We start from the raw sequence: 16,865 nt of genomic DNA, 5'->3' as shown, positions 1-16,865 counted from the left end.
AACTGAGAGAGGGTAGATTGAGATGAGATCTCAGGAAGAAATTCTTTGCTGTGAGGGTCTTTGTGCCTTCCTGAGGATGGCTCTGTCCCACCCCCTCTTTGAAAAATGAAACTCAGAGCTCTGTGGGAAGCAGAGGTGTAGAAGAGACAAAGCTATGACTTCTCTGTCTCAAATGTAGGAGGAAGGTCTGGAGATGCAGTGCGAGCAATCTGCAGTTCAGTTCCTGCAGCCTCCCCTGGCAGGGGGGTGTCTGCTCCTCCTCCGCTGTCAGCGGGGGGGCAGACTGTAAAGCGAGAGGGTGTTCTGCAGGGGGACAGGGGGTGAGCGCCACTGACCCTGCCAGGAGGGGCAAGCTGGAGGCTGGTGTAGGTGGCTGCAGGGTCAAGAGCTGCTGCCCCCGCGAATGGACCGTGGGGACTGTGCCCTCCTTCATGCCGTCTCCTCCCCGAGGGAAAGGTGCCCCTTCCTAGACATTCCGGCCTTGTGCAGTCACCACCGTGGGTGTCTGTGCCTGCAGCTCTCGTGTGTAGCCTGCCAGCCACTGTGTGGATGTGGCAACCAGCCCGGGTGACAGCAGGGCCCTTTGTGACCTCCTCCGTGACACACCGGGTGCCGGCGTGGCCCCGGCCCCTCAGTGTCCAGCAGGGCAGCATGGGGCAAGGGCAGGAGCACAGGGCTGGTGAGGAGCCCTGAGCGGTGCCACATCTCGGCTGCCGGCTTTCAGCCTGTGGCCAGGGCTCCCAACGGGCCCTGCTGGGCTACCGGCTACCTGCCACTGCCACCAACGAGCCTGCCCAGGGACAGGGATGAGAGCCTGAGTGAAGTGGCCCCTCGGCTCAAGCCTCTGGGGCTTTCCCCGGGTCCTTCTTGCTTGCCCCGCTTGGCCTCTTCCTCCTGGCAAGAGGAGGCCCCTCGGCCGGGGCAGGGTCCCCGGGTCACTGGTGTTGCTGGCCAGGGCTGGGGCAAGGGGCCCGGCCAGTTGGTCCCTGCTGGGAGTTGGTCTCCTCTGGTTAGGGTACGTTCCTCTGCGTACGGGGAATGCAAGATGTGTCCAAGCACAGAAACGGGGGGCCTTTCACTTTGCAAGTGAAGGGGAAGAGGGGGGCTTGGCACAGCCGCTGCTCTGGGAGACACAGACAGTTTCCATCTGCGCTGAACACCGGAGGAGTCTTAGCCCATCTGTACAAACAGGACAAATCCAGACCTTCCCTTTACAACTTCCATGTGGTTTGAAGTGATTTTGAACACAGAGATGTAAATCAAGGAATATTCTCGCAATTTACTCCTCCCAGTGAACCCATCCCTTTGGGATTTTCAGTACCTACAGCCAATACAAACCGAAAATCAGCAGGACCACTCGTTTCCTCTCGAATATTATTGTCTGACCAACAAGCCCCTTGGCTGGGGCGGCTGGATCCCCTCTCTGCCCTCTCTGAGACACCCCTCGGCTGGCACTGGGGAGTGCTCCAGCTCCGCCTGACGCCAGCAGCCGGGCAAGCACGGGCGGTACAGGCAGGGCAACAGGCTGCTTCTCCTGCTGCAGGCTGCCCTGGCAGGTACGGGGCTGCTGGCCTGGGAGCCCCCGGCGTCCCCGGCTCATTTTCGGCTGCACTTTCTCTTCCCTCTTTCCCCCCTTTTCCTGGATGCTCCGCTTCCGTGTGTTCCGTGCCCCCCCGGGGAGCGCCCTGCCCCTCCCTGCCCGGGTGGCGGGTCACAGTGGAGCCCTTTGTGACCTCACCTGGTGACACCCCACTGCTCTGCGTGTGGTCAGCGGGGCTGCGGCCCCCTGCCCGCAGTGTCCGGCAGGACGGCAACAGGGCGGGAGCGGAGCGAGCCGAGGGCCCCCGAGCACAGCCCGTGTCTTTCCTTGCTGCCCCCGGCAGCCTCACAGCGCCGAGGCGTTTCGCCAAGGCTTCCTCCGTCCCCTTCCCCTTTACGTCCATCCCGCAGGATGGAAGAGAGACCCCCCAGCAGCCCCAGGGTGGCCTGGGAGGAGAAGGCGGCTCCCCGGGAGCGCACATCTCCACTGGAGTCTGACGAGGTGACCATGGCCCTTCTGCTGCAGATGGGTGAGTGAGGGGCCCTGTTGGTCTGGGCAGGGCTGGGGCCAGCGAGCGCACCCTGCTCCGGGCCAGGATGACGGGCCTGGCAAGCTGGCAGTGAGGGTCCCAGGGGTGGTGGGCATGATGCTGCCTGAAGGCCGGGGCTGCTCGGGGCTGGGAGCGGGCCCCAGCACAGCCTCTGCCACTGCGCCGTGCTCCGACATGGCAGCCCGTCTGCCGGGCACCCTCCGGCCCTGACACAGGCGGGAAGAAGGCGCCAGGGGAGCGGGCACGGGGCTGGACGGAGGGCAGATCTCCTTCCTCTGCCCTCCTGCCAGCAGCCGCTCTCTACAGCCCTCCCTGCTCCCCTCCTTTATTAGATGTCGAACGGTTACCGCTCTACGGAGAGGAAAAGGCAACCATGGACTTTATCCGGGCCTTTGTCCGCTGCCCAGAAGAGGTAATGGCAGCCATTTCCCCTGCAGCTCTGCCGGCATCTCCTGCCAGGGGCTCTGCTGCCGGGCTGCTGCAGGTGTGCTGGCCGGGCAGAGCTGCTTCTCCCAGCTCTCCCACACGGCCCTGCACCCCCAGTGCTCCGCTCCCACTGGCCGTGGGGCCCCCCTCTCACGCTCCGTTTGTCTCTCTGTCCCCGCGGCTGCCAGGACAAGGAGCAGAAGATGGAGTTTCTTGACAGCATCTATATGCTGTGCAGAACAGCCCATGCCCGTCACTTGACAGAGGGCCTCGATGTCTTCTGCCACGCATACGAGCTGGCAGAGAATGTCAAGGTGAGAGCTCTGGAGAAGGGGGCAAGGCCCCCCGGCACCGGCCCCCGCTGAGGACAGTGCTGGGGCAGGGCGAGGGTCTGGTGGCACTGGGAGCTGGCAGCTGCCAGGTCCCATCCCGGTTGTCCTCTGCAGATGCTGCTGGAAAAGGAGCCCAGGGACCGACTGAGCACAGCAGTGCGGTGGAAAGCCATGCTTGCCATCGCCGAACTGAGGTACCTGCCCATCCCTGCCCCAGGGGCCCATGTCCTCCTGCACGAGGCCTCGAGGCACTGCTCCAGTCCACTGCACCAGTGTCCGACGGGCCCCTCTCTCTCTTTGCAGCTCAGTGAAGAGAGTGCTGGAGGGCAAAGAGAAAAGCCTCCTAGAAGCTTGCTTCTCGACGGTCTTGTCCCTTCCTCCTAAAGAGGAAATGCAGGGCCTGGACACTAACCTCTACGTGCTGGTAAGTGCTGGGAGCCCCCAGTCCCTCTGGGCTGCTCCCTGGCCCGTGCTGTGATATGACCAGAGATCCAAGGCAGAGCAGGGTCTCGGCTTTGCTTTCCCGCCCTCATCCCTCTGTCTCCTTCCCCTAGGCCTGGCCACCTCCAGTGCTGCAGGCTGCTCTGCATGCAGCAGGTGGTCTGCCCTTGGGTCTCTCCCGGGCACTGCGAGGCAGCACAGGAGTCCTCCCTTGGCTCTGGGGGTTCAGAGCAGTCTCCTGGGGGTGAGAGGGACAGCGGAATCACTGGCACAACTCTTTGCCCTCCTTGCAGACCCTGAACACCATGGACAACATGCTGAAGACGTTGGTGCTCAGCTGTCCTGTCCCCAGAGTCAGCGAGTTGGTGCAGATTATCTTCCAGGTCTGGCATGTGCAAAGAGTGGACTTCACAAGGGCTGTTCCTCACCCTGGAGGGAAGGAGGCATCCACTCTGGAGTGGATGGTCCTGCTTCAAGTGCCATGCAGAGCCAGCATACTGCAGGGAGGGTGCCCACCTCTCTTGGGCAACCAGGGGCTGCCCAGCAGGCTCTTCCGGAGCGCAGTGGCTGCAGAGGGTGGCATCTGCCTTCCTGCCTGGCCACACGGTTGGCCGGGAGAATTTGTCCCAAGCCTGGGAGCTCCCCTAGGGCAGGAACTACAGGCTTTCCTTGAGATCAGAGGAAGCCTTAATGGGCTGTGCGAGTCCAGCCCAGGAGGTCAGCAGTGTTGCTTCTGCTGGAGCAGGCGACTGCTGCCAGGGCACACCAGCAGCTTCTCTCTTCCCAGATGCTGCTGGACTTCACTGATTCTGAGACAGTAGCTGTGCAGGAGAGGGCCCTGGACAGGATTAAGATGCTGTGCAATTTGGTGGCCAACAATGCCACCCTGGAGGTAAGGAGCCAGGCCCCCTCCCGCCAGGCCATCTCCCCTTCCCTGAACACCAGAGCAGCCGCAGCTCTCCCCACACGGGGCTGCTGCCCAGCCGGCTGCTTTGGGGGCCGTGGCCAGCACAGACCTGACTCACCAGGGATCTGTCCCTGGGCACACACTTGGGTTCAGGGCTTTGGCACCACCTCAATCTTTCTGCTTCCTTCACAGTTTGGAAGAGACATGTACGGCCCTGCCTACTGTGGAGATCTCCAGATCCCAATTCTGGGAACGCTGCTGGGACGTCTCCTCCTTTTCTATTCTTCCAAGGAAAGGACGCGCTTTCCAGCTTCAGCTGCTCTTGAGGAACTCCACAGATTCATCCATAACCAAAAAAGTAAGAGAAACAACCCACAATGGTGGGCTTCATCCCTCTGCACGCAGACATCTCCTGATAGGTCTGCTTCTCTTCCTGACCTCCTTTGCCCCTCACAGCTGCTTCCCAGCTGTCATTTTGCTGCAGAAGCCAAGTGCTCTCCTGACATCCAGGATCTGTTCTCTGCTACTCTCCTTCCTCCCTGCTTTCAGCATCTTGAACCCTGCTCGCTGTTTTGTGGTCCCTACAGCCAAAGCTACTATTGATTATCGAGTCCCAAAGCCATGCCTTCCCTGTTAGTGAACAGCAGATCCATCTGTGCATCACCCCAGCTGGTCTGCAGTGCCTGTAGCAAGAAGCTGTCCCCGATGCCTTCCAGAAATCTCCTGGACCACTCGTGTCCTGCCATCTTGCAAGGGGATCTCAGGGCAGTTTGGTAAGCTTGCTGGCAAAGCTTCTGTGTATTATGGACTCTTCTGTGTTTCCCTCGCTATTTAGGCAGGTCAGTGGCAAAGGATAGAGCATCAAGGCTCCATCAGAAAACTGACACCAGCTGCTACATGAAGCTATACACCGCTGGAGACTTTGCCATGGTAATGAATCCCCACTTGCTGGGACTCGTCTGAGGCATCAAGAGAGGACTTGAGCGAGCAAAGGCATCCAGAATCAGTGGGGTGGTGTGGCCACACTGGCCCTAGTGTGAGAGGGTTCCTTCTGTCCCCGAGCAGGGATGATGTGAAGGCTGCATGCCGGTGTCCCAGCAGCAACTCTGGCCCTCCTTGGCCACCAGCGAGCCCTGGTTCTCTGTAGGGCCAGCACGCTGTGCCCGTGAACCCAAGCCTCCTCCCTCACCCTGGGGACCCTCTGCTCTCATCCTCTGCCCTGCAGAGACTGCAGCCCCTGCTGCCAGCTTTCCTGCGGGCCCTGCCACTGGCACTGCCAGGCGTGTCTCTCCAGGGCTGCTCACACGGCCCAGCTAAGCAGCACCATCAGGGGACTCAGTGTGACATCTTTGCTCCCTTCCTTCCTCCCCCAGGAGTTTGCAAAACACCTCACACCTTATGAGGTGACAGACGTTGTCCTCGTAGCCATTGAGGCAATGAGAGACTCCAGCATCTTCGACCAGGAGGCGGCAAGAAACTTGCTGGATCTGTTCATGAAATGCCCCAGCTTCTGGCTGGTGGATGTAAGTGACTGTGGCTGGATTGCCCTGCCCTTGAGCCCTGTCAGGCCTTGTTCCTCCCTCCCTCCCAAACCCAGTTGTCTCGGGCACCTGAAGCCACCTTAAGCCAGCAGAGAGGGATGGAAAGGGCTGGCTCCAGTGGCAGCCCCATCCTCACTTGTGTCCCCTCCAGGTGCTAAAGATCATGAGCTGCATCCATGAAAACCTGGAACGTATCAACACGGAGTCAGCCCGGCAGAGCGTGGAGTCACTACTTCTCGTGCTGACTGACCTGGACCCCAGCAAAGTATTCCTGAGCCTGTTGAAGTTCTCTGCAACCGGAGACAGGTACTGGCCCCAAAAGCCATGAGGGCATGTTCCCTGTGGGAGAGGGACCCGGAGACTCTCTGGCTGCCAGACCCAAGGAATACTGCAGGACATCCCTGTGGAGCAGGGCCCTCCATCCCACCACGCTTTCCAGCCCTGGTGGGTCGGCCAGGCCTGCAGCAGCCAGAGCTGGCCAAACCAGCCCAGAGCCACCACGCTCCCGCCAGCCCCACAGGGAGCTCAGCCCTCTCCAGCTGCCCAGGGCATCCCAACCGAGGGGCAGGGTCCGTGTTATGCGGGGCTGTCCCCGGCCATGCTGCTTTGGCCGAGGCAGCCCTGCTGACAGAGTGCTCTGGCTTTCAGCAACGGCAGGGCAATGTGGGAGGTGATGCTTTGCATCCCCCAGACTTTGGAGAAGATCTTAGAGGAGCTCCTCAGCAAACTCCAGGGCAGGAAATCATGCAGCCCAGTCGCCTTGGCCACAGAGAACGCCTACATCCTTCACCTGGCTGTGAGTTAGCTTGACAAAAGTGAAAAGGCCTTGATCACCTTCAGTGAGCCCTGCAGGCTGTGCCTTTATCTCACTGCTGTGTTTGTTTCAGCTGATGGCCTCCGTTGAGCTTCAGGCAGAGGATTTTGGTAATGCCTATCAGAAGCATTCAAGCCTGGTGACAGCTTCCCTGTTGCTCAGATGCCTCATCCCACTGTCACAGAGACCTGACATGGTGAGCAGGGTGTCACCAAGGGGAGGCACGTTGGCAGCCGGGGCCTGGGGCAGTGGGTGAGGTGGTGACTTGGCCGTGGCTGGGAGACGGGCAGTGGGATGACTGCTCCAAATGCCCTCCCTGCCACGGTGGGGCCCGGTGGCTGCCTGGGGAGCTTTCCAGGCACGAAGGGTTACCAAGCCATCTGCCCCTTTGGGCCTGTAGGAAAATGGGGTGGCTGAGCAGGGGACGGGGAGTCTTTGCTTTCCTGCCCTCCCAGCCCTACCCCTGCTCTCCTGCATCCCCATCAGCGTGCCCATGGCCACCACCTACCAGGAGGCTGCCGCAGAGATTCCTGTGTCACCAGGAGGCTCGGTGACCAGAGCATTTTTGCTGGGGTAGTCTTTGACCGTTTCTCAAAAAAGAAAACTGTCTTTCATACAGGCAAGAAAAATGCAGGTCCTCCTGCCACATCTTATGGAGTTGCTCCAGGATGGCCACACCAATATCAAGATGAACATCCTGGTCATCTTCAAAAATGTGATGCATCACCTGGAGAGGAAGGAGGCCAGCCCCATTGCTGTGCAGCTGGTGGAGAAGCTCCTGCCCCTCTTTGACGCTGTAAGGCTGGTGTGGGAGACTGAGCCCTGCACAAGATGGGCACTCTGCGATGAGAGCTGCCCTTCAGCCCAGCCCCACGGGCAGCACTCGGAGCAGGGTCTGCTCCCCTGGGCTCTGGTGGGATGGCTTCTGGGCTTTGCAGCCCAGCACGGCTTCTCCCCCCTGCAGAATATGGCCCCTGGAGCATCTCCCCTCCCATCTGCCAGGCTCACACCCTTGGGCTGATGCTCACAGTAAGCAGGGAGGGGCTCTTTCTCAAGTCCTCCTCTCCCCGCTACCAGGAGTCCAGCCAGCTGCGACAGCTCTCCATCAGCCTCTTCAGAGATCTGGTGCAGGCTGTGGTGGGGAAGGACAAGAAGAGAATGAAGAAGCAAGCACGAAGGGGCCTGCTCCCACTCTTCTTTCATGCATGGGAGGAGACAGACAGCGTGTCCGAGGTACAGATTTGAAAGCTGGCCAGTGACACAGGGAAGCGTGTGCCCATCTCCTGGGTATCAAGGGCAAGAGCTGCTGGCAGTCGGACCACGGGAGCGTCTGCCACCTCGGGGTCCCACTGCCCGAGTCACTGAGCACAGAGCAGAGCTCCCCTCCTTCCCTGCACCGGTCCCACCACTGCCTTCCTCGTCCCCCAGTGCCTCTTGCTGCAGAAGTGGAGGGGGTGCTGGGGTCCCCTCCCGGCTATGCTTCCTCCGTTCAACCCTCCTGCAGCGCAGCCCAGAGGAAGGGCCCCTGCAGACCCAGCGCCCCCAGGGGCAGAGAAGCTGGCACAGGCATTTGCCAGGCCTGCCCTGCCCGTGGCCCGAGGTGTGAATACGTGCATCCTACAGGCTTCCCTGCTGTCCCTGCAGCTGCTGGAGGCCAGGGCCTGGAGGCTCAATCCCTGTCCCCCTGGGCTGTGCCCAAGAGACCCCCAGAGGTTTAGGTCAGGGCATGTCCCAGCTCCCCAAGGGCAGGATCACGCCAGGAATGAAGCCAAGAGGAAGGGACCACCAGGTCTCCTTCCCCAGACTGTGGTGCCATCTCCCAGCTTTTGCTGCTCTGCAGGCCTCCAGGGGAGCCCTCCTTGCTGCAGCAGAGCTCCTCCAGTGGAAAGACCTCAAAGACCTGGTGGAGCCACAGCAGACATGGATGACTGTCGAGTGCTCGGTGAGGATAACCCCCAAGGCCCAGGGCCCAGGCTGGATGAGGGCTGTCCCCAGAGGTCTGGGGTGTGGGCTGTGTAGCTGTGCCTCGCCTGCCCCGCACCAGCCCGGAGCCCACAGCCTAGAGCTGCATCCTTGTTCCCTGCCCTCAAGAACAGAGCCCTCAAGGGTTCTTCTCCGTGCCTCTCTCCCGTTTCTGCACCCGGCGGGAGGGAGGGGGTCTCAGCAACAGGGGTGCTGGGAGGAGGGATGTGTCTGGATAACTGGGGAGGGATGGTGACATGCCTGTGCCATTGTGCTCTCTCTAGCTGCTGCAGAACAGGAGGAGGGCGGAAGAATACTTGGAGCAGAGCCTGCCCTATCTGAAGAATGGTCAGGCCACCTTGCGAGAGATGGCCGTCAGGTTCATCGGTGAGCCCCCGGGGTCCCTCTTCTGGCAGCCTGTCCCCAGTCCCGGTGCTGCACTGGCAGCGAGCGGCAGACCCGTGGTTGCCCCGTGCAGGGCTTGGTGGCCTCCGTCTCCCAGCCCTGCCCCATGCGGGTGGGCTTGGTGGCTGCCATGCTCAGTCCCACCACCCTCGGGTACTGTCCCTCCCTGGCATCAGCCCTGCTGGGGGCCAGGAGGGCATGCAGCCGAGCTGACCACGCTGTGCTGCTGGGGCGTGCTGGGGAGCGAGGGTTCTGACAAAGTTCTGTGCCTAGGGCTTGGTGCGCGGCGCCTGAGGGGCCGAAATGAGAAGAAGCTGCGGGATATCCGCAACGGTGAGCAGGGGCAGTGCTGGGCTGGCTGGGGCTGGCAGGGCAGAGGGCAGAGCCTGGGCAGGGTGCTGCCACCCCCGGCCCCACTCCAGGGAACTGCTTCAGGGGCCAAGGAATGCATCCAGGGGCATTTGGGGCATTCCTGAGCAGGAGCTTCCAGCTGAAAGGTTGGTCTCACCTGCTCCTCCTGCCCAGAGAAAGAGAGGGATGGGGCTGGCATGGGAGGGTCCCTGCAGACAGCAGAGTTTCACCACTGCTCTGTTTCTTTCTGTCACAGCCCTCGAGCCCTTGGCGACTGACGCTGAACTCTCAGTCCAGTCCCTGGCAGCTCAGACGTTGCTGATCCTGGAAACACCAAAGAAGAAGCCAAGATCAGGATGGTCCCTGCGAACACTGGCCTGTGGGCTCTGCGGAGACATGGAGTGATGAATGTCCCCTGGTGAAACTGGCTACACGTGAATAAAGCTGGACCAAGCAGCCCAGTCCCACAGTGTCCTTCACACAGGGAGCAGCCTGAGCGTGCCGAGCAGACAGCATTATTCCTGGCCTCTACTGCTGCCTGCAGGACAGCTGTTGAGGCATGTGAATTGTTTAGCATATATAAATAAGTTTTAAGTTGAATAAATTACTTAGCATCATAATTTGGTGTGATTTGTGCTGCTTGCTTAGCTCTGCTTAGCGTGAGCAGCTACATTTGCTGGAACCTTTAGGCTGTGAGAAGTCTCTTCTTCCCAGCATCCCTCCTGTGATGGTCAGGAACTGGATTCTGGATCTGGATTCAGGAACACAGAGATCGGGATCAAAGGGAGACGAACAGACAGTCCTTCTTGGACATCAGCCGTTAAAGAAGGAGAGCTGACCCTTTGGTCCCTCAGCATTTATACTGAGTGTGATACAGAATGGCTGTGGGGGCCAGGCACACGTCATACCAAAAAAAATATGATACATATAAGCTGGAGTGAATCTTACACATTTAGCTTGTGGGGGGCTGCTGAGGAGGGTGGGCAGAGCCACCACCACTGGCGGCAGATCTAAACAAGGTGTACTCACCAGGACCACTCCCCACCTCATAAAAGAGGCCTCCTGGGAGCGCTGAGCAAGCAAGCGGCAAGTGGGCATCACCCAGGACGTCACCTGGGAGCACCACCACGAGGTGCAGGGAGCAGGGAAGGGCAGGCAGGAAGGAACTGACGCTCTGCCAGCTCGACAGGGGAGTCATCACCCTCTCAGAAGGATCTTAGCCATGGTCTCCACCCAGAGGAAGGTCATGCTCTCACCCTTAGCCAGAATGGATGTGGGAACCCAGGCAGAGCTCCCACAGACGCAAACAGCCGCCCAGGTGACAGGCTGCAGGCAGTGCCAGAGCCTTTCCCTGCTAACGGGTGGCAGCCATGAGAACTGCTGTGTGTGTTGTGAATGATCTGCTCAGCCTGGTGGCAGAGCTGAGAGAGGAAGTCGAAAGGCTTAGGAAAATTAGGGAGGCTGAACAAGAAATAGACTGGTGGAGCCAGGCTCTGCCCTCCTTAAAACAGAAACAGGAGCACCTATCAGAAAGTAGCCAGGGTCAGGGAGCCCCTATATCCCGCCCCAGTCAGGCAGAAGCCTAAATGAAAAGAGTGAATGGAGGCAAGTTCATGGTTGGGGCAGCAGACGAACTCCCTCCTTGCCCACCTTGACCCCCCGGTACCTCTGAAGAACAGATATGAGGTTTTGGTTGAGGAAGGCCAGTCAAGTGAGGATGTGGATGATGGGCAATCTACACCACAGACGCCTCCACAGTCAGAAAGGCTCACTGCCCGTATCACCACCACACCCACAAGGAGGAAAAGAAGGGTTATAGTTGTTGGTGACTCCTTCCTGAGGGGAAGGGAGGGCCATATATGCTGGGTGGACCCTCCTCAGAGGGAAGTCTGCTGTCTTCCTGGGGCCCGGGTTAAGGACGTCACCAGGAAGTTTCCTGGTTTGGTACAGTCCTCAGACTATTACCTGTTATTGATCTTCCATGTAGGTTGGGAGGAAGCTACAACTCGTAGTCCAAAAGCGATCAAAAGAAACTTCAGGGCGTTGGGAGAATTGGTGAGGGAACCTGGGGCATTGGTTATTTTTAACTCACTCCTTCCAGTTGCAGGCAATGATGCTGGGAGGAAAAGATGGATCCAGTCTATTAATATGTGGCTCCTTGGCTGGTGGCACTGCCACAATTTTGGGTTTTTTTGACAATGGGATGGCCTGTACAGCACTGGGCTCGCTGGCATCAAATGGGAGACACCTGTCTCAAAGAGGGAACAGGGTTCTTGCCCAAGAGATTGTGGTGCTGATCAACAGGGCTTTAAACTAGATGTGAAGTGGGAGGGGGATGATAATATCAGGCTCGTCTGTGACAAGCTCTGGGATATCACAGCAGGGTTAGAGGGACAGGGTGCTGGTAAGGGCCTTCAACCTGTTGCCCTGAGGCACACTGGTGACACTGAACTGCAGTCAAAGTCTTATGGAGACAAGCCAGCAGCTCCTGAGGTAGTCGGAGTCAACAGGGAAACACCCGTGAGACACCTCAAGGAGTGTTCCCCTAAGAAGGTGACACAGCCAACATCCCAGCTGAAGTGCCTCTACACGAACGCATGCAGCACGGGCAGCAAACAGGAGGAGTTGGAAGCTACCGTGCTGCTGGAAAGCTATGACATAGTGGCCATTACTGAAACCTGGTGGGACGAATCCTATGACTGGAGCGTGGCTATTGATGGCTACAAGCTGTTCAGAAGGGACAGGCAGGGAAGGAGGGGTAGAGGTGTTGCCCTCCATGTTAAGGAATGGATAGAGTGTGAAGAGATACCCCTAAAGAATAGCCAAGAGGAAGTGGAATCTTATGGGTAGGAATTAGAGACCGAGGCAACAAGGGGAACCTTCTAGTTGGTGTCTACTCCAGGCCTCCTGATCAAGGGGAGCCTACTGATGAAGCCTTCTTACTCCAGCTACAGGAGGCAACGTGCTCGAAGGCTCTTATCCTGCTGGGGGATTTCAACCACCCCAACATCTGCTGGAAAAGCAACACAGCGAGCTGTAGGCAATCCAGGAGGTTCCTGGAGCGCCTTGATGATAACTTCCTAAGGCAGGAAACAGACAGCCCTACCTGAAGGGATGCGACACTGGGCCTGACAGTCGCCAATGCAAGTGAGCTCATTGGGGATGTCAAGACTGGAGGCAGCCCGGGCTGCAGCACTCGTGCCCTGGTGGAGTTCACAGTCCTAAGGGATACGTGTCAGACAAGGAACATAGTCAGGACCCTGAATTTTAGGAAAGCAAACCTCCAGCTCTTCAAGGAGTCAGTCAAAAGGACCCCCCTGGGAAACGGTCCTCAGGGACGAGGGGGCAGGACAGAGCTGGCAGATCTTTAAGGACGCTTTCCATAGAGCACAAGAGCCCTCAATCCCCAGGTGTAAGAAATCGAGCAAGAAAGGGAGAAGACCATCATGGCTGAGTCAGGACCTGCTGGTCAAATCAAAAGGCAAGGAGGAACTGCACAGGCAGTTCAGGCAGGATCAGGTATCCTGGGAAGAGCATAGGGACACTGCCCGCTTATGTAGGGACGAGGTCAGGAAGGCCAAGGTGCGGCTGGAGCTGAACCTGGCAAGGGATGCTACGAATGACAAGAAGGGCTTCTACAGGTATGTCAACCAGAAAAGGAAGGTTAAAGAAAGTGTACCCCCCGTCCATCCCCCGGATGAGCAAGAATGGCAAACTGGTAACGACAGGCATGGAGAAGGCTGAGGTTCTTGGCAGCTTTTTTGCCTCAGTCTTCACTGCCAACCCCTTTCCTCACACCTCCTGAGCTGAAGGACCAGGCAAAAACAGGGGCTAGGAGAATGAAGAACCGCCCACTGCAGAAGATCAGATTTGAGACTATCTAAGGAATTTGAGACTACATAAGTCCATGGGACCTGATGAAATCCATCTATGGGTCCTGAGGGAGCTGGCGGATGAAGTTTCTAAGCCGCTTCCCATTATATTTGAGAAGTCACGGAATCACGGAATCATGGATCAAGTCCTGGCAGTTTGGTGAAGTTTCTGCGGACTGGAAAAGCGGAAACATAACCTCCATTTTCAAAAAGGGAAAAAAAGGAAGACCTGGGGAACTACAGGGTGATCAATCTCACCTCTGTGCCCAGCAAGATCATGGAGCAGATCTTCCTGGAATGTCTGCTAAGGCTCATGGAAAATAAAGAGGTGATTGGTGACAGCCAACATGGCTTCACCAAGGGCAGGTCATGCCTGACAAATCTGGTAGGTAAGGGGAGAGCAACAGACGTCATCTACCTGGACTTACACAAAGCGTTTGACATTGTCCCACATGATATTCTGGTCTCTAAATTGGAGAGACACAGATTTCATGGATGCACCTGGATCATGGCAATCCTAGGCACAAATCCAGGCTGGGCAGAGAATGGCTGGAGAACAGCCCTGAGGAGAAGGACTTGGGGGTGTTGGTGGGTGAGAAGCTCAACACAACACATCAACGTGCGCTGGAGCCCAGAAACCCCCCGCACCCTGAGCTGCATCCCAAGCAGCGTGGCCAGCAGGGCGAGGGGGGGGATTCTGACCCTCTGCTCTGCTCTGGGGAGACCCCCCCAGTGCTGCCTCCAGCTCTGGGGCCACCAACAGCAGAAGGACACGGAGCTGTTGGAGCGGGGCCAGAGGAGGCCACAGAGATGCTGCGAGGGCTGGAGCCCCTCTGCTGTGAGGACAGGCTGAGAGAGTTGGGGGGGGTTCAGCCTGGAGAAGAGAAGGCTCCGGGGAGAGCTTAGAGCCCCTTCCAGTCCCTAAAGGGGCTCCAGGAAAGCTGGGGAGGGACTCTGGATGAGGGAGGGGAGCCCTAGGAGGAGGGGGAAGGGTTTGCCACTGAAAGAGGGGAGATGGAGCTGAGATGTGGGGAAGAAGTTCTTTGCTGTGAGGGTGGTGAGAGCCTGGCCCAGGTTGCCCAGAGAAGCTGTGGCTGCCCCATCCCTGGAGGGGTTCTTACTCAGTGTCTGGTACTTCACTTTGTGCCCTTTGCCTCTTGAGTCCCGTCTGTGGGCGCTGCAGAGCCGAGCCTGGGCCTGTCATCTCTGCTTCCCCCACCAGAAAGAGCAAAAGAGCACCGGCATTTTACGTGGTGACACCCCCCCCACACACCCCCCCACCCCAATGCTGTCTGTGCTGCTGGGGACAGCCCTGGCTCTCTGTGAGACACCACAGTCCCTAACCCAGTCCCCCCACCCCCCCTGTGCTGGACCACGGTGTCCCCATCTCCCCCAGCCCAGGGGTGCAGTGGGGGGCTGAGCCCCCCCAGGCTTTTGGTCCTGTTGTTTGCTCAGCGAGGTTGATGCTGCCGAAGGGGCCAGGCGGCGTCACCCTCACTAAGAGTCACAGAAAAGGTCAGAAAAGACCCGTAAGCCCATGGAATCCAGGTGTGAGCCGAGCAGAGCAGGGCCTGGCTCTCAGCCATCACACGCTGCCTGTGCTTAATGACACCTCCATCCAGGGACGCTGCCTGGAAAGAGCTGTTCCCCTTCAGGCATTTTTGGGGTCCTTCTCCCCAGGAGAGCCCAGCTGCCAGGCACGACACACTCCCCCAGCAGCCAACAGACGTATGAAGTCCATCCCCGGGGAGAGTTTTCACAGCCCCAAAACAAACTGTCGCCTCTGACCGGAGGATGTGCCGGAGCCACGTCCCGCTGCCTGCACAGGTCCCCCCTGCCGCTCGCTGGGGCAGGTGACAGCAGCCCCCCCTGCATGGTGTGTCACAGCCACAAGCCATGGCCTGCGCATGGGGAGCATGTCACCCCCCCCCCCTGCCTTCGGGGTGCGTGGGGGGTGAGGAGGGCAGGGGAGGGAAGCGGCATTAGTGGCATTTCTGCGAGCTCACACCACATGGGGCATCTCACCTCGCTTCGTCTCACCTCGCTTTATCCCACTTTGCTTCACCCCCCCGCATGGCCTCGGGCACTTTGAATTCGCTGGTGACCTCCGAAGGGATTTCTCCCTTCCCCGGGACGGTTCTATGAGTCTATAAACACCAGCCCAGGCTGGGCCTTCAGCCCCGTTCAGGGAACCAACCAAAGCCGATGGAAACTTCTCAGGGCAAACCAACACCTGGGCACTGGTTGTTTAATGCTGCCAAAAGCTTAATGACAGAGATGGGGAGGGGGACCCTGAAGGCTCTCCCCAGGTGGTCCCCGAAGACGGGGGGGGGGACGCCAGCCAGCCAGGGCCGGAGGAGGAAGAGAGGGTCACCAGGAAATGGGAATCCAGACGGGCACACAGGCGAAGATACACACATGCGGGAGAAATAGCCAAGACCAGGACCGTCCCGCACCGGCTGCCCCACGGCCGCAGCTCCAGCCCGGTATTCCCCATTTTATGAGTTTCCCATGACGGCCCCTGTTAAACAGGACAGCAACCGACCTGTCTGACCACCAGCTCGATGGCTCGGATGCCGCTGGCCTGGGCATCGCTCTCCAGGGCTTGCACATGCGGGACAGCTTTAATGGCAGCAACGTGCTTTTGAAAACCCCATCTGCTCCCGGGAGGAGCTCGATGCACTTTGTCTTGGGGGGGAAAGTCAAAAAAATTTCTACTCCTGGTGGGTAAAGGGGGGGGGAAAAAACCAGAAGATTTGTACCACTTTGTAGGCCAAAACTAAAGCTAAGAGGAAAAAAAAGCACCAAGCAGAGGCTCCTGCCCTGGCACAGACCGTGACCAGCAGAGAGAGCGGCTTCCTCTAACGGGCTCTGCAAAAACTCACAGGTTACGGTGGCGCTGGGCTGACCCTTCAAATATCACCAGCAAACACATATAAACACACAGCCATCAGAGACAACAGCTACTGCATTTGTGCCCACAACAATCTCCCCTAAACCCGCAGCTGGACTAATTCCCCCCCAGCAGTTTGGGACCTTAAGAGATGCTGCGAACACCAACAGCAGCAAAAAAAAAGCAACAGAACCCAGCTCCCAGCTTTGCCCGCTCCATTTTACCCAGGAGCGCGCTTAATTGCGCTGGATGTTTACTGGTTTTGAGCCCAGCCCTGGGGAGGGTGAAAAAAAGGTGGTTTTTGGGGACTCCATCGCCAGGAAAGCCCGGAGCCCCAAGGTTTGTGGGGGGATGAAAGCACTTCCCAGGGATGTTGAGAACAAGCAACCATTTTTCCTCCTGGCACCTTTGGGCTGGGAGCAATGGCTGGAGGTGATGGTGGACGGAGCCGGTGCGTGTCTGCCTGAAATGGCACCGCTCCACGGAGGAGCCGTGGCCAGATCCAGCCTGGGGAGAGCCCCAGGGGTTTGATTCGGGGGTGCTGAGCCCCAGCCTGGCTCAGTGCCGGCCCAGCCAGCTGTGGTCATCAGGGGCTGGGGATGGGACGGGACGGGGCCCACCACCGCCCAGGGGCACCAGCACCCAAAACCAGAGCTCGACCTGCCCAGGGACCCTCGGTCATGGGGCAAAACAAACCCGGGGGGAGACCGGGGGCGCCGGACCCTTCCCGGCAGCAAAGCTCTGTCCTATGGGTGCTGAAAACATGGAAGGGGGGGATGGAGGCTCCAGAGCCCCCAGCTGCCACCTCCCATCCAGGCGACATCCCCGGGA

Source organism: Numenius arquata, chromosome 26 (genome assembly GCF_964106895.1).
Source record: "Numenius arquata chromosome 26, bNumArq3.hap1.1, whole genome shotgun sequence".
NCBI lineage: Eukaryota > Metazoa > Chordata > Aves > Charadriiformes > Scolopacidae > Numenius > Numenius arquata.
This window is presented reverse-complemented; position numbering follows the sequence as displayed.